General features: G+C 35.8%; 1 pseudogene; it reads right to left on the bottom strand.

Annotated features, from left to right (window-relative positions):
- Positions 1-2,829: 2,829 nt before the first annotated feature.
- LOC146138176 (L-dopachrome tautomerase-like) lies at positions 2,830-7,797 on the bottom strand (annotated as a pseudogene).
- Positions 7,798-8,132: the final 335 nt, after the last annotated feature.

An 8,132-nucleotide genomic window follows, 5' to 3' on the forward strand; every position in this document is an offset into this window, starting at 1 on the left:
ACACATTTAATTAAATTTATGGCAAATACAATGATCTATGCCGGACGGCCAAACGTTTTGTTTGCGATTATTTCAGGAATTTATTTACATGACAATCGCCATGGCAACGTCATCTGCGTCGTTGAGCTTGTGCGCAATTGCAACCTTCGCCATACAAATCTATTTCATGTGCAGCAACAACTACAGAAATGTTAATCAACCGCATAAGTACGTTAAAGATATACAAATGTATTGTAAAATATCTGCAACACTAAAGTTGTCCAATATTAGAGTAAAAACTTATAGTTCAGTCAGTGTTTGTGATCCTAAGCAACAAGATGGTAACACCAGCCCACAGTGTCAGCGCAGCAAACTGTAAAAACGTAATTCTCATTAGCAGAACGCAAGATTATGACGTCATAATGGACAATTCAACTTAAAGCGGGCAATAACGTGAATGAACTACTATTGATAATAATGAGCTTGGTTTGGAAACGTAAGATAACTATTCATTTTTAAAAGATGTTTTTTAATACTAATGTTTATTGTTCAAAAGTTTTGAACTTAGCTCCTGTTAGCAAATTAGCATAAAGTAAGTAAATGAATTTGTACTTATGATTTATCAAATCTAGTCTGTCCATCAAAAAGACTGAAAAATGTCAAGTAATTTAAAAAAAATTCTGAAGTACACCTTCAGTAATCTTCAAGTCAACTCTAGTAGACGAGCATATCATAATAAACCTTTTTTGGAGACTTTAGTTATTCGACGTGTTAACTCAAACTGTCCAGGTTTCGCTTGTTACATGTACATGGAATTTCCGCGGATGGCCGCCATCATCGGGATGTCAATCATCGGACTCGCCGTCATCTTTATCCTCTACTCGCTTTCCTACTCGTGCTACGTCTGGAGCAACTCGCACTACTCGACATCGCCGGCACCGCAATGCGATTCTAAAATAACTCGCGAGCGCCTGCACGAGTATATTAAAAGTCAGAAGCTTGTGTGTAGCGGTTCGGAGGACTTTGTTGTGACCGGATCGCGGCAATCTCCGTTGGAGGAAAGTCCTCCGGAGAGCGCTCCAGCTGTAGAAGAACCGAGCAGTATTTACGCGAGCATTGGAACAAACGACGATTTTTTGGCACTTTTATCGTACACTCAAAATTATATCAAGAAGCTTACCAATAGAGCAAAAATTAGAATCCCAAACAATTTGAAATTTCTCTCGGCACCTTAAAGCGTTAAAAACGGCACCCCGGTTGAGTACTACTGCCCTAAGTCTCTGTCCTGAGATGCCATGAGAACATCTGGTTTTGCATTTTTCCGCTCTTCTTATGATTACGCGAGTTTCTGAATAGAAGCGATCTTGTAGTTGAGTGATGATTTTTTGTGTATATTTATTTTCATAATGTTATTTCAAATCGCCAAATGCCCAAGATAGCGATAAGCCACAGGGCGTATCTTTTTTGTTTGACCCTGGTTGTTTATCATTGATTAATTGACTTCGGTTCGCCACTTCAAGGCTCCTCCCGGTATAATATACTAAATGTTTGACGTTTTCGTGGTACAAACGGACGAGTTCCTAGACTTTGCGTGTTATTACAGATTTTAAGTTGCAAACCACTAGTCTTTTTAAGCAGTACCCCATTCAAAAAGCTAGAAAATGATCAAATAAATGTAGATTTATTTAGATCGTAGTTCCACAGACCCAACGTCTACCTGATACAACACCAAAGCATGCCGTAAAAACGAGAAAACATTCTTCAAATAAAATCGGTGACGTCAACCTTATACTAGCCAACTATTACGATTAAAAACAGAAAAATGTCTTCAATGACAAATTCAGTAACAGTTCAGATCAGTGTTTATTTAATTTTTTTGCCGTGACCTAAAATCCTAACTATGGAAGAGCTAGCGACCCAAGTGGTAATAATAATAATAAACGAACTTCAAAACTTTCAGATTTAAAATGACTATGATTTTTGTTAAGACGCAAACATCAATAACATGATTTGGAAAATAATTGTGAGAGGCGTTGCATATAACAGCTGAATTGCCGCACAGAAAACACAGAAACATGTGTAAAAAGTTGAAACACATATGCTGGTGTGTTTATCCTTTTAAACTTTCGAGTTGGAGAAGAGTTATCTACAGAGAAATCACCATATTGCAAAAAGGTAAAAGTAGGAAAGTTTTTGATAAGATGAAAACAAACGATTGCTGTTCTAAAAACGTTATTGGTTAATTTAAAACATATTGGGAAAATATTATATTTGGAGAACATTATTGTTATTACAAGTTCGTATCAATAGGAAATGCAAAATAAAAGTTATTTTTGTAGAGCCAGCAATTTTGCTATTTATCCAAATTTTGCGTAGCTATTTATCCATTTTTTTTAACATAAAACAATTTGCTTGCTATATATATGTTGCATTTTTTCTATTTTTTAGTTCAATTATTGCTCATAATCGCGCAAGTTTAAAAATGCTAAAAATTTAACGTTTTTTTGTGACAAGGCTTTGACTTGGAATTGACTTATCCTAATTATGACTTGACTGGGTCTTTATAATCGAGTTGTTATTTGTTCCAAAAAGACTTGACTTTGACTTGAGTTATTTTACAAACGACTTGACTGGGACTTGTTTCAAAATGACTTGTCTACAAGACTGCAAATAAAAGTTTCTAGCCTCAGCAATGTTTTTCAATGTCCAAAATGCAAAACATCCTTCCCGCTGGTAAGTACAAATGTTTCGTTTTACTCAGAATGAAGTACACATAACCAATGCATAAATACGTTTATTACAAATCAACAAAATGGTTTGCGATCCTAGCAATATAATCGGTCAGTGATATTATGCGGTGTATCGCACCCCTTTATTGACGTCATCGGCGATTATGCTTTGGTAGAGACTGTCCTCCTTCTTTTTCTGGCCATATCTTTTCAGCAAACGTAGAACGACAACAATTAATGACGCGAGCACGACAAAACTCGAAATATCGACGATCGCCCAAATAAAAGACGGTTCCGCCGCGTCCAATGCATCGGAAACTAAAAAAATAAAAGCTGGATTATTATTATGAAACCCTGTTTGATAAACTCTGTAAATAACTTGAAGAGCTGTAATAGGTGTTTTACCAACAAACACTATTCAAGACGAAATATTTTGACAGCTTATTAAGTTTGCTTGATTAGTTAGCACTCGCAAACTCGGGCAGTCTATTTTGCAGTGCTTAACAAGGGAATCACTTAACTGGGACATAGCTTGGACTCGTGTCATTTCAAAATGACTTGTTTACAACCTGCACACTACATCTCTTTCCGTCTAAAGTCAGTGTGTCTAAAGTTGCCCTGGGTAAAACTACGATAATCTTATTCGCATAGCTTTACTGTGATTTATGTTTCATCATGATGCCAATATGAAAATGTGCACCTTGAAACTCGGCCGCGTAGCTGTATCCAAGTTGATCTGACGACACGAACATTTCACGGTTGGTGATAGGAGGAAAGAATGGCACCATATTGAAGTCGAGGTTATGGCCAATCGGTGCATCTTCTGTTGGATAGTCAGAGGCTGTTGCGTTCGACCTGCGTTTTAATGCCAAATGTAAGAAAATAGCAATGACTTGACTAAAGTGAACTTAAGTCACTGGTTTTAAATGAGTTGACTTGACTTAAGTAATTTAGGAAAAATGAGTCGACTTGACTTACGTCTTTCAGATAAATGACTAAGGGTAAAATGAGATGATTGTATTGAGAATTTCTTTTTTTTCTTTTTTTGCTATATGTTGCTGATTTTGTTATTTTTTAGTTGAGGTATTGGTTGTAATCGAACTAGTTTACCATTTTAGTAGTTTAACGCTTTTTTATGACAAAAAATTAATTGGCTAAAATTATCACTTGACTTGGACTTGACTTGTGATTTATTGAAAAAGACTTGACTGGGACTTCAGTCATTTTAAAATGACTTGTTTACAACACTGGAAAATAGTGACCCTTTTAAATGTTGTCACGTGGATTTTCTTTCCAACCTTTTAATCCATTCTTCGAATATGGCGTCGGTGTAAGTGTGAAGTAAAACGAAGATGGGGTCGTTAGCAGAAGCATGGGTTTGTCCACCAGTGCCGTTTAGAAACAAGAGTGTGCGAACACCGACGTCAAACTCTCCATTCGGTTCAGAATAACCTTCAAATTTGAAAAAAACAGTATTATCCAACTACGAAATTTCGCAAAACAGCTTTTATTAGGTAATACAAAAAGTTAGTACTTTTTTTTATATTCACCTTCAAGTGCGTTCCTAAAACTTCCAGCCGAATTTGAGAAGAATGGCAATGTGTCGTATGTTTCCACTTCGATGCAGCCACTTACGTCATCTGGTGTTGGAAGGCTTTGGGTTTCTCGACGGTCGACGTTACCGCCAGGATTACGACGGATTGGGCCTTTGTTTGAAATTACCAAACTGTTACAAAGTGTTCGTTGAACAAACATGACGAATGTTTAACTTACCTTCAGGTTTTTTTTGTAGGCAGATATATATATATTTTTATTAAAGAGTAAGACATATATATTTTTTATTATTTATTTATTTTTTTCATATCATCATACCAATTATGCCTCTTCGGCTAAGAAAAAAGAATCTGAACATCTTACCTTCAGATGTTCCGTTGCACAGCTTTACGTTTGTCGTTAAACCAATCTAGACTGAGGCAAACCACTTCCCAGTCTGCAAACCTCGAATTAGGACTTCGTTTGGGTTGGATCCTCCTAACAACTCGTCAGTGCAAATGTCGCATTCAGTGCCTGGGAAACAATTTATAATGGATCATCTCACATTATTGTACAATGTGGATAAAACTAAACATATAACTAGAGGCCACACGCCTTAACCTAAATTGTTCTCTTTGCCAATTTTCTTCGTTGTACCAAGCAGGCGCTGTCGTGTAATATGCCCATTTTATCATATAAACATAAGCCTACAAACTGCAAAGTTTCTCAGGTAAAATGAATGGTATGTTTTATTGCGATAACTTTTGATGTGGTTTCTGTAGAATGACTTAAAAATCGCTAAAGTCTTCTTAATAAATAGAATTATATCGAACCACTTGCGAATCTTAATTGTGTTTAGGTCCCTTATAAATGCAAAGTTTTCTCAGTTTTAACCAAATAAACATTTTTTGACACTGTTCGAAATCATCGCCTTGAGAGCATTTAGACTACATTTTAGTTACGCATTTGCGTATTTGTAACATAATATACATATTAATAAATTTGGTCAAATGACTTGACATAATTGCAAGTCAGTGTTTGAAACGGCTTGGCTTGACTTGAGTCTTTTGGACAAATGGCTTGGATTAAAAAAGTATTTTTTACAACATTATTTTGATAACAAAGGAGTGACTTGAAATTGACTTGCTCTAATAATGACTTGACTGGGGCTTGACTTGTTATTTGTTCAAAAAGACTTGGACTTATTTTACAAAAGATTTGTATTTTACAAAAGATTTGGTTGGGACATAAGTCACAGATAATAATTGACTGGGACATAGTAAGTTTTCAATAATTGTTTTAATAATATATGCTAAATGTTTACCTCCAATCGCAAAATCCCAATATGGCAGAGCAAAAGTAGGATCGCCTGATAACCGCTGGAGGTCAGCCTCGAGTCCAAGCAGGTGCATTCTGTGCCAAGTTAAGAAAGCGGGGCCTTCGTGAGAAAAGTCGATGGCGGTGTAGGCTTGACCGGGACCCAGGAGTGTGTCACGTACTGAGTAGTAGTGAACCCACACAAAAAGATCGCATATCGTCACATTCACAAATTGTGGATCACTGGTTCCATTTTTACCGAGAAGATTTCTGAAGAATATAAATTACACGGCATTATCCAACGCGCCCAAACTCTGACAAAATATACACATTCATCCTATATTTATTGAAAGATGGATTAATTAAAATCATGTGGGCAAATTGTTTTGAGGTAATTTATCATGTGAGGCAACATACATGGAAATTATTTACAAATTTTTCACCTGTAATGATCTCGAGCTATGACGTAATCTGGATGAACAGAGGTTTTTGAGAGATCAAGAATATCAAGAAAAGTTGCTCCTTCGTCCTATGTCATATTGAGGAGGTTTTTGCGGACGGTCGGAGGACTTCTCTCCTGGCACTCGCTTCCTTGCCATCCTTACTTGCATCCGGAACAATCGAATCTTCCAAAGTTGCCGTTGCAAATGCACGAACTGCGATAAGAAAGTGTTGATAAATCGTTTGCAAGTTACTTTAGTTAAAAGTCCCAATTTCGAATATATTATAGAATTTTTTCATAACAGGGACAAAAATATGCATTACGCCGTATAAAAACATGTTAGTTTCTGTGAGGCAAGCAATTAATACTGTAAAATGGAAAAACAATGTTGTTAATATAAAAATTAGGTAAATACGCTTTTAAAATCAACATTTACAAAGTTCAGAGGCAAGAGAACAACTCGAGTGTTAACACGCGAAACACCATAAAAAATAAACGTTCTAATTTGAAAGAAGTTTTACCTAGTTTATATTTTAAATACATTATTTTAGCATTCTATCCCTTGCTATATTTTACCGTAACTAATGGATATTTTTTAACGACAAAATATAACATTCCGTATTTTTTGAGAACTGATTTAGGCTTTGTATCCTATTTTGTTGAACAGTAAATTTAACTGAATGAAAGCAAGAGTTTTTACATTTATTGTCTGAAGGGGACTTCTTACAATATACGCGTGTTTCATTCCTATCTATGTGATATTATTTATGTGTTATACTTAGACCTACCGATTAAAGAAACGTTCTGGCCAGCGTTCACGGCCGTCGATTCCAACAAGAACATATTGACTGCCGTGTGGTAAATCGTCGATCACGATATTTTGTCAGGAGCCCCTGCCTTCCGCCTGACCGCAAACCGACTCAGTGGCGCCACTCAGCGGACAGCATTCCTTTGAACTAATAGCCTCCAGGGTCGCGCAAGCTCTTGGAAATTGGGATCGAACTGATCGGAACGAGGCAACCAAACAAAAACCTAACGCAACTGTTGCAAACTTCATCTAAAAATTAGAATTATTATTGGTTTTGTTGCAAAAATGGAATATATATATTTTTCCGACTTGTTTGTACTGTTAAATATATTCTATATTTTAGTATGAGATAAAAAAAATTACCATCCAAATTTACTTAATCTCTGTAATATATATTAACTTTTTTCAAATATTTATAAAACTTAACCATGTTTACTATAGCGAGGGTTGATTTAAGCCAATCGAACAAACACAGTTCAAAAATCTTTATATGCACACTTGCTAACAATACAGTTGACAGTAAATAGAAAGTTTTCTAATCCTTTATCTACATTTTTTTTGCACTTTTACGGTCATTTTTGAAACTTATAATATTTTACCTAAATTATTCACGTTAAAATGCAGTTATTTGATTTCCTGACTTTTTAAAACTACCTTGGGAAACCGCAAGCTAAAATACACTGGAAGCCCGCGATATACTTAGTATGTTCATGTATAGTACACAGTGGCGCAGCACTAATCCATTGGCACATAAAATATTAACTTTCTAAAAAACATCGCTGCTCACAGTCAACGTTGTGCAAAAGTCAGCTCTAGTGAAACATACAGTCAAATCTGTATATACCGAAGCAAAGTCAAATCAATTTCGATAAGCCGTGTTTTTGTCACAAGATTAAATTTGCTTTAGGAAGTGATATATTATGTTCGGCTATAAGCGGATCACAAACTTTGTTCAACTGGTGATACTTGCCGTGTGATACATTTGCCATTTCCTATTCAACAAGTTATAGCCTAATGTTGGTAAAAAGAAATGCAAAATGTAGATTAGTGGTTCTTTACCTTTGTCCTTGCTCCACCCCTTTAAAATCACCAACCAATTCGAGACTAAGGTCGAACCAAAATTGCGTAGACAAGGCCAGCAAAAGAGCTTTTGTAGGTGATAATCATAAATTAATGGACTATAATCATTAACTAACGCACAATATTTGGGTTAGATAGTCGGTTACTGTTTGGGTAAGGGTGGGTCAAGTATTATTATTAATTATATATTTTAATCTACCAAAACGCTAACCCGTATCCTGGCCAAAATAATGTTCATTGTGGT

The sequence above is a fragment of the Ascidiella aspersa genome, chromosome 7 (genome assembly GCF_963924565.1).
Source record: "Ascidiella aspersa chromosome 7, kaAscAspe10.2, whole genome shotgun sequence".
NCBI classification, from domain to species: Eukaryota; Metazoa; Chordata; class Ascidiacea; order Phlebobranchia; family Ascidiidae; genus Ascidiella; species Ascidiella aspersa.